The 23,189-nt window shown below is 33.8% G+C and overlaps 1 protein-coding gene across 4 annotated transcripts in view; it reads left to right on the top strand.

Moving 5' to 3' along the window:
• Positions 1-6,932: 6,932 nt before the first annotated feature.
• The window catches only part of LOC129952047 (protein grainyhead), a 295,779-nt gene continuing 279,522 nt past the window's right edge, over positions 6,933-23,189 (top strand). For all 4 annotated transcript variants that reach the window (XM_056064472.1, XM_056064474.1, XM_056064473.1 and 1 more), the window contains exon 1: positions 6,933-7,043. The gene's annotated coding sequence lies outside the window, so the exon portion shown is untranslated. The remainder of the gene's footprint in view (positions 7,044-23,189) is intronic.

Raw genomic sequence — 23,189 nt, forward strand, 5'->3', positions numbered from 1 at the left:
TCGTCGTTATTCTGTTTTGTTTCGTAATGAAAGTTCAATTCAATTTGTTGTCAATTCTGGCTTCCCTCAGAGCAGCCACCTAGGTCCTATTTTATTTGTTTTATTTATTAACGACTTGGTTTCAAACTTAAAAAACTCGTCTGTCCTTATTTATGCTGATGACATTAAGCTTTACAAAAGTATAAAATCCTCCTCTGACTGTTTATTTTTACAAGAAGACTTAACAATATTTAGGGAATGGTGCAATAAAAACCGACTTGTTTTAAATGTTGACAAATGTAAAACTATGAGTTTTACACGTTTTTGTACGACTATATGTTTGATTCTTGTCCGTTATGTAAAGTTTCTATGTTTTCTGACTTAGGTATTATTCTAGATCCCAAATTATCATTTAATGATCATTTAAGTTATATAATTAAAAAAGCCAATAGGGTTCTTGGATTCATTAAAAGATTCGGTCGTGATTTTCGGGATCCTTATGTTCTTAAACTTCTATTTATTTCGTTTGTTAGACCAATTTTAGAATACGGCTGTGTGGTATGGTCACCTTATTACTCAATACATGTTTCAAGAATTGAAGCGATCCAAAAAAGGTTTCTGCGTTTCTGTCTTCGGTCTCTTCCATGGGCAAGGGAAAATCTATTTCCTCCTTATTCTCAAAGACTAGCTTTGATCAGCCTCCCTTCTTTCACTAACCACAGAAAGTATTTACAATTTTGTTTTATTGTTGGGATTATTAATGGTTCGATATCACTACCATCAGTTCTAAGAAAATTAAATTTCAGTTTCAGTCGTGCAAGTTTAAGGCGACAGCAACCTATTATTCAAATATTTAGCAGATCAAACTATGGTGTATGTAGCCCTCTCAATCAGTTAATAACAATTTATAACGAATTTCATTTTTGTTTAGAATCTGTAAATGATAATATAAAATGTAAACAATTTAAACTTATGTTTTTCAACAATATTGTATAATAAATATAAATTATGATATTAGATATTATTAGATTATAAGAATTTTTTTAAATATTGTTAACGTTAGATTTTAACGAATTAAATTAAATAAATTACTTCTTAGAAAATGGCGATGGAACGACTATCACCGTCAATTCGTAGCGTTATGTTCACATGATAAGTGACTTTTTTTGCATGCAATTGAAGAACATGATTTGGAAAATATATGGTATCAACAAGAAGATGCCACATACCTCGCAGCTCGAGCGAATATAGCTTTATTGCAGAAAACATTTTCTGGTCGTAATTTCTCGTAGTGGCGATATCAACCACCAAGATCATGCGATTTGACACCGCTGGACTTTTTTGTTCGACTTCGCGAAAGACAGTGGTTATGTACCTTTAACTCTTGACCACTTAAAACCAACATGTGTACAAAAAAGTTGTCAAAAATTAACTCAAAAGAATCAATGCTTACAACGATTCGCGTGGTGTTTATTTAAATGACGTAGTGTTTCACACATAATGTCAACGTTAAAACTTTACACTAAAAAATAAATATCATGAAAACAAATAAATATAAATAAAATAATAATTATAATTCATTCATTTATCGTTTGTTTTACTCTTGGTACATTGTTTATATTTTTTAAGAATTTTGCAGCTATGGCATTATCGTCAGCTTGGTTAGCAAATCAAATTAAATAATTTTTTAGGTATGAATGATAAACAAAAATTAAAAATTAAAATTAAATAAATTTAAACAAATTTGGTTATAATTAACAGCCTACATGTAAAAATGGTTTTTGAAAAGGAATAGTGTGCTTTCGCTTTAAAATTGTTTAACAATTTTACTGTTTCTTGCATTGTCAGATTTTTTTTTAAAGGTTGCATTTTTGTAGGAAGAAAAAACGGGACATATACTCATAAAGTGGAAGCTATCTTCTTTTGATTTCAAATTACATAGTGTGCAAAACTGATTAAAAATGCCGTTGTATGGCGATCCGCCTAAGCTTAGGACTTTTCATCTTGTCCTAAATATTAAGGATATTTGACTGCAATTCAGTGAATCATTTAAGAAGTTTGATTTCATAAGATTCAGTTTAGTTGTGAGTAAAGAATCTTCCTTTGTAATTTTCGAGCTTCCTCCATAAGGGCATCACGTTACTAATTTTCATAGCTTTGTATGATTTTGTAGAAAACCCTTTTTAGCTTGTATTTCAAATTAAATGGATTCAGCGATATTGTTTCTCCACACGCGTTTCTCAGATTTTTCCATATTGACATCCACCAGTCCTCGTTTCTTAGCTCATAAAGTGCCATTCGTATTGTCAGTCGGTCATCATGATGGGAATTAAACCTTAAAATGTAGTCTGCTTGTAAATTAAGCCTACTAGTAAATATTTTTAGAAGTCTTGTTTCCAGATACATGGCGTAGTTAGGTGTTTTAGGGGTAAATTAAAAAGTTTCTTCAAAAAATATCTCTGAAACTTTTCACACTATTCCTTTTCTTTTTTCTGTTGATTCCCTAAACCTGGGCAGCATAGCAAAGTGAACTTTGTTCTTTGTTATGTTTTATAAGTTTTTATTGAACTGTACTTTTGCATGGCAAAATGGATAGCCTTGTATATTTAAGGTTAGCCGACGGCGGCGTGGCGTGGAAGACAATGATCAAGCCGCTTGATATTAATTCTACTTATTAAACCTTTGTTGCCATTTTTTTTGAATTTGTAATTCTTAAGAGAGACAAAATATTTAACAACTCATAGGCTTAAATATGTGACTATTTTTAATTTATGAAAAAAAAATCAAAACATTTTCTATTACTCTGTTAATTCCAATTATTAATACTGTGAAAAAAGATAAGTTGAATTCATTAGTCTGTTTTTATATCAAATCAAAACAGAAGCATTTTAACTCCAAAACGGAGTTCCTCAGGGATGCAGTTTATCATCGTTTCTATTTCTAATGATTATTACCTTAAAATCCTATTGACATTTTATTGATAGGATTTTGAAGCCTTTGAAGAATATAATGATACATAATTATCAACTAACTTAATTCCAGAAGTGGTCATGTATACTTAACATCTCTCGGTTACTAAAATCGATTAATAGCCAGAAAACACACGACAATTTTTCTGTCGGGCACTATTATTTGAAGTTACTTAACCCTTACAAAAATAATCGACACAAGTAAGAAGTTAAATCTTATGCTTGTCTGAACTTTCAATTACAAAATGGGGTTTTCAAAATCAAGAACTTAGATTAAATAAGCATGCTTTCGATACACCAATTTTTTAATTTTTTTTTTATCTTGAGACATTTTCCACAAAAATAATTCTTTCTTTTATTCTATTTTCTGCAAAAAAGTCCTTCAAAATTAATGTAACGATTTTCATACTAAGCAGAAAATAATTGAATATTGTCAAAACAGATATGTGAAGTGGGTTTCAAAAATTCATAAATCTACTATGTAAGATTTTTGAAACTACATAATTTCGAGTAACGTTTTTTTTCAAAAAAAAAAAAGGAAAAGCGGAATAAAGCAATAAAAACCAGGACATTCCTTAAAATTTCAGTTCATGGAACAATCTTGCTTTTCAAACAGCCCTGTTCTAATTAAAATTAAAATGAACCCAACATTTCTTTAACAGAAACATGACAGAGCCAAATTTGTATCACCCTTTGTAATAAATTTCAAGCACATGCCAAAGTTAGCCCATTTGCTCTATAACTCTGATGCTTTTGAAAAAAATCAATCTTTAGTTTGTTTTTTGTCCAATGAATTGGTGTTGATTTAGATAAAAAAAAAACTTTAAACGTGTTTACAATATCAGTTTCTGTCCTGTAGAAGGATTTAAAGTTAAAATTTGTTTAACAGGGTGTTTTTGCCGTAGTTTGATTCTTTGTAAATTGTTTTAAACACATTTGCACAAATCTTATGGAGCCCTTTTCTTGACAAATTGGCTTACAAAACATACTAAATTGAATGTTAATGAAGTACTTTTGTATTCATTTTTATAACAATCATCAAAAGTCTTACCATTGCTTTTACATTTCGTTACCTGAAATCCCAACAAAATTTAAAAGTCTCTATGTAGACAAGTTTTGTATAAAGGTTATAAATCCAATGAATATAGTAAACCAATTAAAAGGATTTCCTCAATAAAGTTTCTAATTTTGAAAGGCTATTATATGTTTCCCCCTTATGAAGTTGTCTATAGGCATCTAAAACCTTTTACATCAGCACCTACATAGGCATATAAAATTAAAGAAAATCGAAAATCCCCTTAACCTTAGACACTACATATATAGATTAAAACAACAACAGCGCATAATAGGTATTAGTATTTGATATTTTTCCATGACTTTACACGCCTTATATGTTGTAGGTATAGTTCTCTGCGGCCGGGCAAACAAAGCATCATATTATATCCAATCTCATCCACAACCAATTTTCCTATAGGGCATAAATAGAGAGCGCCAATGACCGCTTTATGACTTCAATCACCATAAAATCAAATAAATTTTCTTCCAGTGCATCCCCCATGTACCCATGTTTCGAAAATACAGCATCCAGTCGTCGACGTCGTATTTTTCGTTGCTCTCTATACATTCACCACACAACGATAAACATCTCCATAAAGATTTTCAAATATCCCAACTGAGGTGAGTACCCACAGCACAGCTCAGCTACAGGTATAAAAGTAACGCTCTACGAAACGACGACGGACCTATCTGTGTATCAATACATTTACACAGAGCACTGGAGCACCTTCGCTATGCCATTCTATCGTCGTCGACATCACACAGTGGGACAATTGAACAAGAAAAAAGTTACTTCAAATATCTCATAAAATTACCGTTATTTGCGTTTATACCTATTTTTCAATAATATTTATGATTGAAACTTGCAAATATTTAGAAAGGTACAGCGAAGTAATCAAAATTGAACACTTTTAAACAAAAGAACTGAGCAGCAAACTTTATTTTTATTTTGAAAATGTTTTAAATACTTTATATTTGTCCCTTAAAATTGGTAATTTAGTATATTAAAAAGCATAATTTACATTAATTTTGACAAATAAATCAATTTTTATATTAAAGAGAGATTTGAACATGATCATGATTTTTAAATACAAATTTAAGTTTATTTTATTTCTGCTATTGATCGTTCCACTGTGTGTCGCCGTTTCATGTTGTTGTTGTTGTGATTCGAGCGGCGTCCAAGTGGTGCCGCACACACTCTCCATCCGAGAGATCAATACAAATTCACCTGTACTGTGCTATGCTGCAACTTGGTGCGGTACAGCAGCGTACAGGTAACCCAACCAACCAACCAACCAACCAACCGATCGTTTGTCTTAGTATGCTGCTAGTGATGGTAGTTATGGTATAGATTTTGATTTTTTCCTCATTCTTCTTTGTGCCCCATGGGCAATTGTTGTTGTTTGTATCTAGATACTTTTGGTCTCTTCTGCGGATTTAACACAACATCCACTCACACACACCGACACCATCACCTGTGTTCTTCTTATAAAATCAATCGTTTTCTCGTGTGCCACCAGGTAAATGTTATACCACACACTCTATCTATCTCCCTCCTACACTCACATCAAACATAACAAAGTGCAAAAGAGCCCAACACACGAATGAGACAAAATAAAAAAAAAAGAAAAACAGATACTCTCCCGTGAGCCGTGAGTATGTTTTTCGTACCACAAACCTCCGACCAACAAACCTTTTGCCAAACGACGAAAAATTTTTCCCCCGAACCGACATTTAACGAATCTGTCAGGGAGATTGTTTTTCCAATTTTCTTGTGAAAAGTGCCAAATTAATTGCGGAAAATAATTAAAATCACTGCATTGAGTGTGGATTTATCTTAATTCAATGGAAAATTCTATGTTTCACCATCGAAAGTGTGTTAAATTGTGATTTTATTCTGCGTTCTGCTAAAGGAACGAAGTGACGACAAAAACAACAACAACACCAACATCAACGACGGCACGGGGGAGTCGCTGCTCGTCCGTGTATATACTTCCATAAGTTAGATAGTTTGAAAAATATCTTTTATTCGTTTATTCGTGTGGATCTGGATACATTTTCGGATAAATCTATTTGAAAATGAGTTTAAAATGATAAAAAGAATTATTGCAAAAATTCAATTCAAATAAATAAAATTTAAGTTTTCTGTTTTACTATTTTTCGTTATTGTGTTTTGTGTTTTTCGTTATATTTTGTTACTGCTTTTCTGCTAAAAAGATAAATGTACAAATTTTGTGTTCAAATTGAGTGCTGCGTAACAGAGTTTACCTTTACCTGTTGAATTGTTGAGGTATATGGTGTATCTTCGAGAAGATAGTTTGAGATAGAAAGATAGATATTATTGGTCTTTGTTTAAAGTTAAAGAAGTGCGTGTGGTGCAGATCAAGAGAGTAGTGTCCCTCGCAAAGATGCTTGGATGATGATAAATTCAAAGTATTTTCTCTAATTCGTTCGAAAAATGTGTGTGGAAATATTTAACGAGAAAATTTGATAAATTGTTCATATTCATGAAGTACAAAAATAATCAAATACAAAAAATATGCGCTCACTTATAATCCACGATCGTCGTCGTGTATCCGAAAGTATCTTTGTATCTGTCAATTAGTTTTTTTTTTTGTAATTCTTTTTCATCGTTCTTTTGCGTGTATTTGTGTTATAAATCGTGTACGAACAGCCATGTTTTTTTAATTTGTGTTTCTCTATATCTTTCGCCGTTCGGTTCGTTGCCGTACGATAGTGTGTGTGTGTTTGTGTTAAATTTTATTTAACATTGTTTTGTATTAAAGTTATTTTTATTTTTGTTGTTGTTTTATTGTTGAATTGGAAATTGTTAGGAAATTTTTGTTATACAAAGTGATTTTGAGATTTCCTAAGCCGTGTGTATCGCGTGGAAAAACTATTACACCACCATCTAAGTGCCAAATGAAATGGAACATGTTCCCTTCTCTTCCTTCGTTTTCGCCTACGTCTACGTTAACGTCTACGTCTCCGTCAAAGGATTAACCATGCAGTGCCAATAAAATCTATATAAAAAATTACGTAAGTAAAATAAAAACGAACATAATATCAAAACAAAAGAAAAACAAAAACTAGTTACTTAGGTTGTTTGACAAGTGTAAAGTTTTACGATGAAGAAGATGTTTTTGTTGATGTTGTAGGTTTTGAATTTAGGCGCGTAAATTCAGAAATCATAATTTCCTTCTTAAAATTGTAAAGTTTTGTTACTTTTTTTTTGTCTTGTGTGGATGTCTCGGGCTCGGTCGGACATTTTGAAGCGATAAACCATAAAATCCATGGTAGTGTGTGACGGTGGAGCTGAGATTTGGCGTACTCTCTAAGATGAAGGAGATGACGAAGGAAAAATCTGTGAAATCGAATCCCCCCTTGCCCGCAATGGAGCCCGTGTTTTGTCATGAACCCTGGTATCAACGGTGCTGAGCCTTTTTTCCAAACCAACATCGCATCGGCCAACGTCACATACAACGATATATAAACACACAGTGGGTATTAATCCAATGCAGAAACGAAAGGCTTAAGTCGAAAGCCACGAAAACTCTTGAATGTTCTTTTTCCATCGACTGAACGACCGACGACGACGACGTACGTTCCCCCTCGTCGCATCGTCGGTTGGCTCCCCCATATTTGTGTGTTGTGATGTTAGGTAGGAATGCAGACTTTGCCTTATAACCACCGCACAACAAGCATAGCATACTTCGATTTCGACTCCACTCTATGGGCCAGGCCAGGTAAAGCAAGGCAGGCAGACATTCTCCTGCTTCAGCTCCTTCTTCTTCTTCTGCTTCTCCATCACCATCGTCATATCTTCGTCGTCGTCGTTGTTTTCAACGTTGCCACCACCGTCTTCTCTCCTTGTGGTAAACAACACACGTAGGTGTTGTAAATTGCTCCGCATGTATTTGTGTATATATCTTGTATCTTTCTTTATGGCTAAAACAATTTTTTATTGTGTTATTATTATTATTTTCTTACTTTATGTTTTGAATTGAATTTCCAATTCTTATTGCCTTCGAAAAGTTATAGAGATAGAGACAACCATGGCCAGAAGAAAAGTAACGAAAAGGGTATGATGCATGGCACAAGAGGCGACCAAAAGAAATTAAATATATGTTCATTTGATCATTTTTGCCCCTTTTTGGTTGCTATCTATCTGTCTGTCTTTTGAGCTGAGTGTTGTGTGTGTTGTAAATTCCGAGAGTGTGTGTGTTTTTCTTTTGGGATTTTTACCTTTCGTTTTGCTATATTGTTGTTGTAGGTACCTATAGTTTCATCGTCATCACCATCATCGTTACCATCGTCGTCGTCGTAGCAAGAAATAAAAAATGAAATAGATGAAAGATACAAGATACACACATTGTCTCTTTCTCTTGTTAGTCTTGTTGGTCTTCATCATCATCGTCATCATCATTATCATCATCGTGGTGGATTTTATCATCCCATCGACATCTTGAACTTTTCCTCTCTTGTATGGGTCTTTCGTAAATTCTTCTTTAATCTCCTTTTTCACAATATAAATTGAAGTTTTGATACTTTTTTGGGGGAATTGTTTTTAAGTATGAAAGAGGAACAAAAAATGCAAATGTTTTTTTGAAAGAATTACAAAATTTTCTACCAATTATACAAAAATACCCCAGAGAATTATTCCCAATCCAAATTAATTGCAAATAAAAAGAAAGAAATGAGAAAGATACAAAAAGCAATTAAACATTATTTTGCGCAATTGCAATTCTGAATAATGTTTTTATTATTGTTGCTCTTTTTTTCCTTCATTTCTCACTTATTTCCATTCAAATTGATGTTTGAGCAATTAATTCTGACATTCTATGAGAAATGTGAAGTGATTTCTTGCAAGTTTTGCTCGCAATTCAATTTGAATAGCAATTCTAACTTCAAGTTCGCTGATCAACTCTTTTGTTTCGATATTTTTTTTTACTTTGTTTTGTTTTGTTTTGTAACACGAAAGACGGAGAATGAAGTTTTATGTGATTTGTTTATATGATGAAGACTTGGAGTCAAGATTGATCACATGTTTTAGACTGAAGATGACAGATATATTCAAATATTTGTCTTCCTTTTAATAAAAATTGACAATATGTGTCATTCAATCATTTGACAAAGAATTTCGGTGAACAAAAAAGCAAATGAATCATTTCATTGAAATCGCAATGATTGCTTAACTAACTTAACTAACTCTCTGTGCTATAAAAGAAAACAAAACCGCTACAAGGTAAATTTATATGTGACTCAAGTCAGATTAACAGTAGTATAACAAAACAATGTGATTTTTAAATGTCGTCGCTCTCACATACTCTCATATAAAATCTCTGAACATCGAGTGTTTTTTTACCTTATTCAGAACTCTAAAGTAGTTCATTTATGTATGTACGTTATATTGAGACGTTTCACAATACTGTTTTTGACTGTCTTACTTACTGTATAGCTATCTATCAAGGAAATAAAAAAATGTTGTGTTTCTTTTTATTGTTTTTATTTTTATTTTTATAAAGTTGTATATATTCAATGCATTAAGTTAAGTGTTTGAGAATTTAGTGTTGCGAATATAGATTTCTTTGTCCAAGTATAATAAAATTATATAGTGCCTCGCGCACTCTTGGCTCTATATTAAAACTTTGTTTTACTATTTAGTATATAAAATAACTGACGCAAGGCTCAACACCTGGCTAATGGAATATACTGATGCATTTTAATATGATCAATAAAGATTTTATGCTTAAATAGTTTTGCTCTATTTCTATCTACATTAACATAAAATTTAATTTTACAATTTGACTCGTGCTTTGATTTTATTTTTGTATTTTTGTATTTCGGTGCAGAAACTACATAAATGCAAATTTTGAAATAGAATTTTTTACTTATAAAAACAAAGTCTAAAGTATACTCATAAACCTCCATTTTAATGTTATAAATCATACAAGAGGTAAGCTAAAAGTATAACGTCCTACTGTTAATGTACGTCGTAATTTTAAAAAATATATTGACAAATGTCAAAATATTTAAAATATAAATCTATAAGACCAAGAAGTCAATTATACAGTAATTCATATATATTTAGAATAAATTTGTGTATTGTAGTTAAAACTTATGCTACGAGATTATCTTTAAAATCATCCACTTTATAATTTCATATAAAGAATTAGAAATGCCTAAATCATTATGAATTTCATTAATTTATTTTTTAAACTACCTACTTTGTTTTTTAAAATTTCCAGTAGAAAATTAATTTTTATTTTCATTTATGGAATGAAACTTTTAATCTTGACATTTGGTTAGCAAAATAAATTACATATTATAGCATAAAAAGTCTATGATGACTTTCGAATACACACTCTGTTTCGAACATATTTTTTGTATAAACTGTTCATTAATTTGTACTTTGACATCAAATAATAATGTTCTTAAATTTTTACACAAATGCTTTAGGAAAATAATTTATAAGCCTCAAGGGCCTTAGCTCTATAGGAGCTGTTTCAAAATACAATTTTTAATGGTAACATTTATTGTTATTCTTTATTTTGTTGTTACATTTTACATTGGACCACAAGTGTTACTTGAACTGTCTTAACTAAAAACCAGTCTTGTCAAAAAGTGCAATCTTTTTTGAATGCAATCAATTGATTACAGTCATTTTACACTTTATGCATTCACTTTAAGAATTCCTACATTCTTTAAGTTCAATTAGTTAAGTTTTATTGACCCCTAAAGATACAAGAACAAAACATTATATTCTAAATTGTAAGATTACACAAGGCTTTAAATGGTTTGGCCGAAGGCCTTCTACCAGACTGATTTTTTTTTAAATTTATATATACAAAAAAGCTAATTAGGTACAATTGAGTAAAATAATCTTTATAATTTTCAAACTTTCTATAGTAAAGAGCGTTCAATGGGTATTCATACAGAAGGTCCCAACCTAGTTCTCCATTCAAGATGTTGATTGTTTCTTCTAAACAGAGTGTATATATGCCTTTTTTAAAACTCCTTAGAGAGCGCATGAGAATTGCGCGGTCGGAGATGTTGAGAGGTTTAAAAGCAGGAATGAAGTTCGAAAGTTTTATGAACAGGTGAAACGAAATTCACACGTACATAAACCTAGAACCGATGGCTGCAAAAACGAAAGTAAAAACATCATAGTGGAACCGCATTCAATGTTGAGGATATGGAAGGACCACTTGTAAAAACTGTTTATAGGCGACGACGAACCGAATTCCGCTGTGAGGCAGGATAATCCATTTAATATCCCGTCGTCCCGACTTAGACGAAGTAACTTTAGAGGAATCAGTCTACTTAACATTGCCTACGAAATCTTCTCTGACGTAATATTATGTGAACGTCTAAAGTCCATCTTCAACAACATAATAGGTTCTTATCAGTTTGGTTTTAGACCAGGGACGAGCTTTATAGAGAAATGTCTATCCAAACTCATCCGTTTGTGCAGGATGACCATGGAGAATTCACGCTGCCCCATAAAGGTTGGAAACAATTTAACAGAACCTTTCGATGTCAAAAAAGGTTTTGGACAAGGTGATGCGCTGTCATGTGATTTTTTTAACATTGTACTTAAAAGAATTGTGCAGAGCTCACACGTCAACAATAGAAGCACTATCTCTCAAAAGTCTGTCCAATTACTGGCATATGCTGATGACATTGACATAATCGGAAGAACTCAGCGTGATGTCAATGGGGCTTTTGTGAGTATTGAGGCAGAGGCGGCTAAAATGGGTTTAACGGTTAATGAAAGCAAAACAAAGTACATACTGTCGTGAAGAAAGGACAAACAACACCGACGTCTTGGTCAAAACGTCACCATCGGCAATCGTAACTTTGAGGTAATCAAGGACTTTGTCTGCCTAGGTGCCGCTGTAAATACAGAAAACAACACCAGCCCTGAGATCAAACGAAAAATAACCCTTGGTTTTCTTTGTTCTAAGAAAGCAATTAATTGGCAAAGTGCTGTATCGAAGGACCAAAGTGTCACTACGGTGCAGAAGCAAGGACTATGACAAAAGCGGATGAAAGCACCTTGGGTCGTTTTGAGAGAAAAGTTCTTCGTGTGATCTACGGTCCTGTATCAGTTAAAGGACAGTGAAGGAGAAAATGAAATGACAAGCTATACGGGCTGTACAGCAACTTAGACTTAGCCAGAAGGGAAAAAGTTGTATGAATGGCTGCTTCACGTACAGCACATGGAAACCAATGATCGGACCCAGAAAGTCTTCGAATCCACAACCACAGGACAAAGCAGTAGAGGAAGACCGCGGATCAGGTAGCTCGCATAAGTGGAAAGTGACCTCACCCAACCACCTATTAAACGTTTTAACTTGCTTACTAACTTACTTAAGGTGGCGTTACAGTCCTATGTGAACTAGGGTCTCACAAAACAAACTTCTCCATCTAGATCTTCCATATAGCTAGAAATCTCTAGTTGCTATTTCAACATGAGTAAGGTCACTTTCCACTTGGATGCACTACCTGATCTGCAGCCTTATTGCTATTTCCTGTGGGCGTGAACTGGAATACTTTTGCGTGGAAATATTGATTTCCAAGCGCTCTACGTGAACCAGCCATACCAATTTGTTCGAGCTTTAATCTTCTGCCTCTGTCTACGTCTTCACTGTACAGATCGTCATTCTATCTTCTTCTTTACTCTTCTACAGAACATAAAGAACTCTCGAAATCCCTCAGAACTTTCATTCCCTTCGGTCCCAGATCTTACAACATAATAAAGCAGGACTTTGTAAAGCGAAATTTTGGTTGTTCTAGAGAGAACTTTGCTACTCAATTGCTTTTGCACAAGAAACAGATGTTAGCAAGAATAATTCTTCGTTTCAACTCAGCAGTTAGACGAAGTTAATAGGTGCGTGAAAGTAACGTCTATCGATGGTGAAGTTTTTACCAAGAAATCGTCGGTGTAGCATATCCTTTCTTGATGTCAACCTTGTACTTTGTTTTGCCTCATTAACCGTTGGACTTATTTTCTGCTTATCTATCTCAATACTGACAAAAGCCTGCTTGACTGAGTTCTTCCGATTATGTCCATGTCATCAGCACCAATACGAAAATTTTCACAGACTTTTAAAAGATAGTGCTCCCAAACATTTGAGAATATGTCCAATACCTGTTCTGGCCTCTTCGACAGTATTCAAAGAAGATCATTTTAAATAATCGGTGATATTAGGATCTTTGATTCATTTATTTTTTTTAATGGATAGTGTTGGAGCAGAATAGGCAATATCTTAAACAATACAACTGCAATACTTTCGCCTACAGGATTGCTCATCAGTTTGTACTAAACCCCTACTTCAGTCAAACTGTCAAGTACAGAGATTTGTTCTTTAACCGTACTACGTGAATGTGGTATACTTTACCACTTTTCGTTTTTCCTTATTATTGCAAATTAAAATATAAAGGAAAACTAATATTCTAAAAACTTAGGTAAGCTCTTTAGTAATACACTTTTCAATTTTTTCCTAGAAAATATAAATATAAGTTACAATCGTATGGTAGGCTATTATTTCACAGCAATTAAGAAGATTATTATGTAAGTCTCTAACTGGGATTTTCCCATAACATTTGAAAAACTACAATGTAAGTCCCCACATCTCTATAATTTCTTTTTACTTCCTCATCTAAAATTTACCACTTTCATTCATTGCTCATGCATACGAATACAGCACACAAAACATTATTATCGATATCACTTTAATTGATAAAACCCCCTTTCCATTACAAAGCCAATAAACCATAATATTATTATTGGCAACATTGTATCAAATAATATTCGTCTAATAATTTGACTCTAATAGCTCAATCATGCATCATCAGAGAAAATTCCCAATACGAAAAAAAGTTAAAAAAAAAAAAATGACGAAGTCGTGCTTAATGGGTGAAAATTTTGATTAACCAAAATTGAAACAAAAAGTATTTTGTTTGTCTTTTTGTTTATTGATGATGGTAACAATATGAAGTTTGATGAAGTTTATTTGTTAATTTTTTTCTTTATACGTGTGACTGATGGAAATTCGCACGAAACCAAAAGTATTATAACCAAAACCGCTTGAATAATTGATCACGACTTTGATGTATATTGTGTGAGTTTTTTGGAATAACATTTTATTTTTGTTTTTTGTTATTACCATATGTGGTTTTTGTTAGTTTGTTTAAAAAAAAATACACAATAAACAAAATACGTATAATTTTTCTCACTCATCGAGACTTTGACTTTTAGACTTTTAAGCTTATTACATCTCTTTTCAAGCCCATGGCCATCATGGCAGCAGCATCGTATATGACCATATATTATTTTCCAAGAAAGAACACATTTGACATTTGGCCAGTGCACAATAGAATTTCATTTGTTTAATGATTTTTTTGTTAACTGTGTTCAATTCAACTCACATAATAAACAAAAACATTTATTCTAACTGAACTATGGCATTCGTGGCATTGGAGCAGAAGTATCTGGGTTGTGAGGAACTTAAGAGTTGCCATGTTTAGTAAAAATGCATGTTAATATTCTTTGAAGGATATGATAATTTAAGAAGCATGCTTTTTGTATATACAGTCAAAACGCCACCGCCACCTAATGTCAAATTACTAAGCTTATGAGGTCGATAGATCTGACAAGATTTCAAAAAAAAAGATAGAAGCAAGCAAAAGGTAGATATTACAATGTTTTCAAATCAGTCAGATATACGACTGACAATATCCGAATACATTTCATCAAAATATGTGTGTTCACAAATTTGGCAGATTTTGTCCCAAAATTTTACAATTTAACAGCCAGATAGTTATCTTAGTTGATTTGAAATCCATTTACAGATTTATCTTTTTTGACAGAGAAACTTTTCAAAGATTTCAAACAACCCATTATCAAACGTCTTCCGACAATAAACTTGCTGGTAAATAATTAACAAAGAACTTTAAGTCCATATGCTTGTAAGACGTTTGGAACAATTTTTTTTTTCTGGCACATCTAATAATCTGACTGTTCCAACATCTGGGTTCAACCCCTCACTTAAAGAAGGAGAGAATATTGCAATGACTGTGATAAACTGAGTATGATAAGGCATTCTACATTCGCGTAGTACGATTAAAGAACAAATCCCTGTAGTTGACATTATAATTAAAGTTAAACTCGAGGGTTTCGAGGGTAAAGTGCTGAGCATTAATAAATCCGTGAGTATTACGATTGAACTAATGGGAGCATTAATGAACCAATGATGATATTATCACAAATCAATTTAAATACTCTACGTTTAATACTGTTCAAGAGACATAAGTAAGTTACTGGAGCACCAGCTCAGAGATGGAAGTTATACTAAAGCTTTGTAAGAATTTAACTCTTGTTAAGGGTTTTTCTGTTGGCGCGGGTAGATTTTGGCGCATCGTGGCGGTCGTTTTGTTTAAGTGATATCGGTGAAATCTTTTGTATTTTACTCAGTTGTTTACCTATGTCAAATCATCCTGGCAAGTTAGCCGATTGAACAGCAAGTTCAAATGATAAAACTCAAATTTGGCGCGCATTGCGCCCATCTTACTGTAGACGTGGGGGCTCTTCATAGTCCACTTTTAAACGTTTGGTGGCCAAATTTGAGATGACCGGTTCAGTTCACAATCAGCCAACACCCGTACGTTCAAGTAGAGCAAGATCGGCCGAGAACATCGCGGTCCGTGAAAGTGTCCAGCAGAAACCCAAGGCAGGCTATTCCTCGCCGTGCTCGGCCTTTCGCAAATTTCAACTTGGCGAATTTCGCGTCAGGACTTAGACCTACATTAGTACAAGATCTAACTGACCCAGGAATTCAAAGTTCATGACCATAAACAACGCCGATTGTTCGCTGACTGGGCTTCAAATCAATTGAAAGAAGACCCCAATTTTGGGCGAAAAATCATGTTCAGTGACGAGGTGCATTTTTGAATGAAAGGCTGTGTTAACAAGCAACATTTCCGTATGCGGGATGACCTCAACCCACAAGCTGTTCACCAGGTGGTAATTTACTATCAAAAAGGTTCCGTTTGGTGTGGACTTTGGGCAGGCTGCGTAATTGGTTCGTACTTTTTTTTAAATGACGTTAGTGAGGCGGTCTTTGTCAACAGCGTGCACTACATAACAATTATAACTAATTTCTTATGACCCAAATTGAACGATATAGACCTAGGCGATATGTATGGTTCCAGCAGGGTGGTGCTACGTGCCACACATTAAACTCCACGATTGACATTTTGCATGAACGATTTGAGGGTAAGGTTATCTCTCGCAGGGATGATGTGGATTGGTCACCTAGGTCATGCGAGTTGACCCTGTTAGACTTTTTCCTTTGGGGTTTCTTGAAGTCGTAGGTCTAGGTCAAATAAACCACAATCGACAGATGGCCTAAAGGTGAACATAACATAGGTCATCGCTCAAATTCACCCAGATCTATTCCGAAGAGTCATTGAACCACTCGGATCCATGCACCATAAGAAGACGAGGCGGGCATTTAAATGATGTCACAATTCACACCTAATGGCATACATGCGCCTTTCAAATAAAAATTAATTTTGTTAATAGCTCACACACAGCTTCTTTTATTCCATTTTAACATCTACCCGACCTTATTGAAAAATCTTTTAAATAACACCCAGATCAGAAGTGGAGAAAAACTTCTTGCATCACGTTAGGAAACATGTTGCAGCCTTTTTATGGCTTATCGTTTTATGTTATCGTTCTACAAGACGTGGTTCCTGATACACATACCATACATATATATCGCTTTAACGATACAAGACAGCAATAGGTTTCCGAAGCACTGAATTTCCAAAGAAGAGGGACATGAGTCTGAAAACGAACATTAAAAGCTAAGAGTCTTACCGTCAGCGAAAAAATGAATTGGATTAGAAGTTGCAGTCAGGAAATCATTAATAAAAATGAGAAAGAGTTTTGGAGATAAAACAGAGCCCTGGGGTATACCAACATTTGTTTTGTGGTTTTCAAACTTGAACCCATCTTATATTAATTGTAGTGAACGTTCCAAAAGTTAATTACTAATGCAATGAAGGAGAGATTCATGTTAACCGAAGGCACGTATTTTCTTTAAAAGAGCCTGATGTCCTATCAAATGCTGTGAAATATAAAGTGCAATAATCTTACTTTCTTCGAACTGATGTAAGCATATGCTCCACCTTTCGATGAGATGACTCATGAGATCACAAGTGATCCTATAGCTTCCGATCTTCGTTTTATTTCTTGATCTGAAAAACTTGTAAGTGGAAGAATGTAAGTGAAGTCGGTTGATCATTAAAGGGAAGTAGAATTCACCTTTTTTCAAGATGGGCTGGACAGATGGTGTTTTCGATCTATTTGGAGCGAGACCTGTGAAGGAGGTTTTGACAACGTTAAAGACCACCTTTTAAGAACAATAACGAAGATACCTTCCAGACCATCAAATTTATGTATGTTAAGGTATCTTAAAACTTTCGCATCAATCGCCTTAAACAGTCTTTTAAAGTAATAAAACGGTGATTCTTTAATTTGTTGAGGATTGTCTTCTTAGAATTTAACTTACTACCGAATCGATTTAACCAGAAATGAGCTTCTTCACCAAACACTTTAATTTGGAGGAAGTGATCTTGGAACTCTGCGAAAAGATTTATTTTTGTAATAACGCTTTTTGTGCAGCTAAGGAGAACACCTAATACCAACTTTATGTATTTGAAATGACCACGTTAATTATTTGTTTCTGCATTTAGTGTTAAATATCTGTTACCTTTAGTTTTTTCAGCTTCTGGCAAGGTTGTTTAGAAGTGTAATGCTATAATTAATGCCAATAAAAGACCCAGTCCCTCATGGTATGTTGGGTAATGTTCAGTTCAGTTACGATTACTTTTAATCACAAAATTTATTAACTAAGATCTTTAAGATTTATTTTAAATTACATCATTTTTTCCGCCATTTGCCCATCAGGTAGTTATGGAATGAGTAATATGGTGAAATTTCAAAAATTAATTGAGCATGAACAAATTTTAAATCTTTCCAAATGACCTTAGGTAAAGGTTTTATAAAATTACAATTGATATTTAAAAGTTTCATTAGAATGAACTTAGTGTGAACTTAAACGGAATACACTTATAATGTTCACTTGAGGTGCTTGAGGCATTGTGAAAGTTTTTGATAAGCTTTATTTTTCATCAAATTTTAATATGTACGTTTAAATCAACTGAAATATTGATGATAGCAGAAGCCTTGTTTGAAATAATCAAATTGGGTTAAAATTTGGTTACTTTAATTTTAACTATTATCATAATTCTGCGTTTTAAGCTATAAACGTGTAATTTAGCTGTTTCTAGTTAAGAGTGAACGTTAGCGATATTTTTCAAAAGTTCTTCAATATCCAACTACATGGCAACACTCATACATCTCTGGTTATTCCCATAATAAAGTATTCAGCCAACTTGACCTTTCATGGCCATAAAACACCAAGTATGATGTGAAGGCATGTGTCCTGTTACATATACTCGTATAGTTACCAACAATCGCATCACTCTAATGCACATTTTGTTACCTCGTTGCTCGTTTAACATTTTGTATGCCTCATGAATCATTAAAATTCTCTTAAAAAACAAGAAAACGAAACTATATTTTTATATTTATACACAACAATAATAGTACTTGCACTTTCGTTCGTTAGAGTCGTTAGTAGCTGTCTTTATAGAGTAGCTAAGGTAGGTAGAGAGATATACAAGGTACATATTGTGTATATCTTGATGAGGAGTCGTCCGTTTTCTTGATCTGCATGTTAAGTATTCAAATTCAAGCTTGGTTTTCAAAAAATTCAAACAAAAATCAACAACAAAAATCCTCAAAAAGTGAAATAATATGTAAAAAAAAGAACAATCAACTCAAAAGTCAAGCGTGTTAGAGATACTAAAGTAGTTTACACACGTTTGATTTTTTGGCTTGGTCTTCTTCCTTTAACACTGACGACGACCGAAGACCGTCGACCAACAACCGACCGACGCGTCGCGACGACGGACGGTTTTTGTTGTGTTTTGATGTGATGTTTTGTGTGCTCTCTGCCTCAAGACTTCATAAGAGGCTACATGACGAAGCCAACTTTGACTTTGATGATGTTTGGCTTTTATAGTTTTCATTTTTTTTTCTGTTGTCTTCTTTGGGTTATTGTTTTTATTTCAAACTCAAGTTATTTGTTATTCTTCTTCAGTCTTGTGTGCTTCTGATGAGAAACGTGAAGAGCTTCACTTTTTTTTCGGAGGAATTAATAGTTAGTGGTGATGATGCCCCCATATACCCATCATCATCAGAGCCTCATGGTTTCGATGTATGTGATTATTGAGCACATGTTTCTCTAAATTTGTCTTCTTTTTTGTATTGTGTCTCAAGCCTTTGGGATTTTGTGTGTGTTTTTTTATGTCTTTTGATGTTTTTGTGTGAAGTAATAACAAAAAAATCATTCTCTAGTGGCACACAACCCAAACATAAAGCGTGATTCATTTTTGTTTTAAAATTCAATGGGCTAAATGAGCGGGAAAGATCTTCTTCCAAGTCTTCTCTTGCTTCCTTATGTTTTCTTCTTTGGATATATTCCTTAGATAGGCACAGCCACAGACACCAATCTAAGAATTTATTACTATCATTTTTGGGGCTTAATTCAATGATGGGTCCCCATATAGCAAGCAGCACAGAACCAGCGACCGAGATAATGGTGCCGGTCCCGGGCCAAGAGAATGAATTTTGACGGTTGAGGGAAAATTTATTTTTATTTCCTTGATGTGGTATTTTATGTGCATAGGCTTGGTTATTTTTTTGTTGTATTTTGTTTGGTAAGGACAAATAATAATACGATGATGATGATGATATTTTTTGTCTGTCAATGATTACCACTAATGATGGTCTATGGTCAGGTATGGGGTATGCTGGACTTTGGAGAAGAAGATATCGATTGGGTTGAATTGGTAATTTGATTTTATTTGAGATATTATTTTTAAGTGCGTTAGAGGAGGCGATGGCGATAGTTTTTTTGTTATCAGGCACAAAAAGATTTTATTTTAAATTTGAATTTTAAAGTTTGGTGTGCAGCTCTTTTGTTTTTCATGTTTAAACAAACATTATTTAAGATATTATTTTCAAGATATTATGCTGATAGTTTGTTTATTGCGAGGCACAGAGAGATTTATGTGTTTTATTAAACTTTTCAAGTTCCGTGTTCAGCTCTTTTATTTCACATATTTAAACAAACATTATTTTTGATGTTATTTTCAAGATGTAATAGATTTAGTTTATTTCCTTCAAAGTGAGAAAAGATTTTTGTTTCATGATTAAATTTCCAAGTTTTATATTCAGCTCTTTTGTTTCAACAATCAAACTAGAGAAAACTAAAACACCAGCAAAGGTAATGTTACAGAACATACAAAGAAACATGATCGAAAAATGTCTCTAATTTGAACTTTTAATTTAAACAGTTGATAGCTGTGATTTTTTTAAGGCAAAGTCTATCAAATTGACTAATCTCATTTATTTAGTAGTTTTTTGAATTATGGAACACAAGTCTGCAATACAAAAATGGGTATTTTGTTTGGGCTAAGTTCCGTGAGCTTAGGTTATTTAAGTGTTGGTACTCGGATAAGGATGTCATCGCTATAGTATCCAAACGAAGAGAAAATTTCGATGATATATTACAAATATTTTGTCATATTAAATGTTAAATGAAAAGGTGATACATAAAAGACCTTTATAATGTTCACTTTCATATTATGTTACTAAAATTTAAAAAATGTAGAAGTTAAACCAATTGAAATACAAACATTCATTTTCGCCTTTTATGATTAATTTTTTGTGTAAAACTTCCATTTCGAAAATTACAACAAGCTTTTTTTTCATAACAAAATGAACCACCACCTGATTCTTCCGAAGACAAGAACTGCTACGGAAAACAATCAATAAACCCAGTCATGAATATCAAGTTCTTCTTATTTAATTCTTCTCCTACTCAATATAGTGTCTTTGAACTGTTTACATATGATGCAAGGATATAACCTTGTCATACCGGATTCAATATAATCAAAACAAACTTACTCATTTGTATTGAGGATAAACGTCATCACTAGAAACCTCAATTCAAGATGATGCGAATAAGCAAAAAGGAGTTAACTTGTTTTTTTTTTCGCTTCGAAACCTGAAAACAACAAACAATAATAATCGTAAGGATATCGCACTTGTTGTGCTTATGATGGCGTATTCTGGGTAGAAGATCAAGAAAGAAAAAAAAAACTTGTTGAAAACCACATCTATCCACGTCGTCGTGGTTGTGGTCGTCATCATCGTTGTCGTCATCTATCGCGTCACCAGAGCACATTTTTTGAAAAACAGAAACAGGATAACAAAAAACCCGCCAACTCCCTATACCACCACAAGAAACCGACCGACATGACTATCAGGAGAGACCTGCACATGGTTGACCAACAAGTTTGACTCCTCTTCAGCCAGACTTTGTGTTTTTTGTTTGTATATTTATTTTCGTCCACCTTTGAGGGGTCTGATGGGGGATACCTTCATACCTTCTTCTTTGATGATTTGGATTATGTCTCCTGAGATTTTGTTTGTCTTTTTTCCTTGAAACCCTCGCACCACTTTTGGTATGGGGATGATTCAATTTTTATCTCGCACTCTAAGCTTCTTGTAAACTTTTTGAAAAAAACAGTTCAAGAGGCGCCAAAACGACAAGACATGATCTTCAAATGCAAAACTCGATGAAGACCAAAAAAAAAAAATTCAACAAAAAGAAAACAAAAATGAACACTGAACCTACCAATCCAGTTATGTGTGCTGGTGGTTTGGTAGCACTTCTGATGATGGTGCCTTATGAATGAATTGTGAGCCAGAATGGAAGTGTAGGTTAGGTATAGGTACTTTGCTACCTCTGGAGGAGCAAAAAGCCTGTTTACGCTGCTGGCTATGGCTGTTTGTTGTGATATTATGGTGGCGCTTAAGCTCATAATCCAGTTTGATTTTTTCCCAACACGGCAAGTGTCTATTTTTGTGATGCTGCCTCTCAGCAGCTGGTTACTGCCGCTGCCGCTTCCACCACCACTCCGCACTTGCAAAGATGTTTTTTGTCGGTTTTGGGTATTTTTCTTCTTCTTCTTATTTTTCTCTTGTTGTATTTCGTGTTATTAGGAAAAATCTGAGATCCATAACAACCCTGACCTGGTCTCTCACAGTTCAGTCAGACAGCCAGCCATGCCAGTTCGAGATGTGACTTTGCCAGACTGGATGGCTTCATCATAGCCACAACAACAACACAGCTCAGAGCGCACATGGTGGTTATAATGAAATGTCGTCTTATGGTTTGCTATATTTCTTCTTAACCGAAACTTGTTCCCGTTTCATATGTAACCATCATCGTCATTATCATCATCAGAGTCAAGTTGAGTGGTCCTGGGATATTGTGGGTGAGGTCAGTGGTGGTTTGATTTGATATTTGATTCTCTATTTTACAAACAACTCTCAACGAGTTCCGTTCACGATATGGTGCCATACCGTCCAGTTTCTATTATTTTGACCTTGGTCGTTTTTGTTTTGTTTTTGTAACAGATCAATATTGAAGCAGTACTTGCTACTTGGCATAGCTCCGGTATCGATGTAATATGATTTATTGATCTGTAGCTACATTTCTATTGGCTTTGTTTTTTGTCTTAATCAGCGAAGGCTGTCGTGCCACTTGTCATGGACGTCGCTGCCGTCTATCGTTGTTGTCGTTGTCGTCATTTGAAAAAATCTTTATTAATTGTCTGCCATTAAAAGTGAATTGTGTGAAATTAAATAGATTATGCTAACCACATCCAATCTAATATCGATAGACGCTATTTTTTTGTATATGGCTTTATACCAAATGTCTTTTGATTTCTCTGAATCACAATACACGATTAAGTTCATTAAAGAAAGAAAAAATAAAAACAGATTATAATATTATGGCATATACAGGGTAGGGCTACATATTGATGATAATATGGCGAGTCATTATATTATTCCACTTGAGTCTTTTATAACATTATTTGCATTGTTAATGGTTCGAGTGGTGTGTTAATGAGATTTAACTTTTGATGGTGGTAAGGCCGGTAAATGTAAGCCAGATATATTGCCCCTAGGGA

This window comes from Eupeodes corollae, chromosome 3 (genome assembly GCF_945859685.1).
Source record: "Eupeodes corollae chromosome 3, idEupCoro1.1, whole genome shotgun sequence".
Classification (NCBI taxonomy): Eukaryota; Metazoa; Arthropoda; class Insecta; order Diptera; family Syrphidae; genus Eupeodes; species Eupeodes corollae.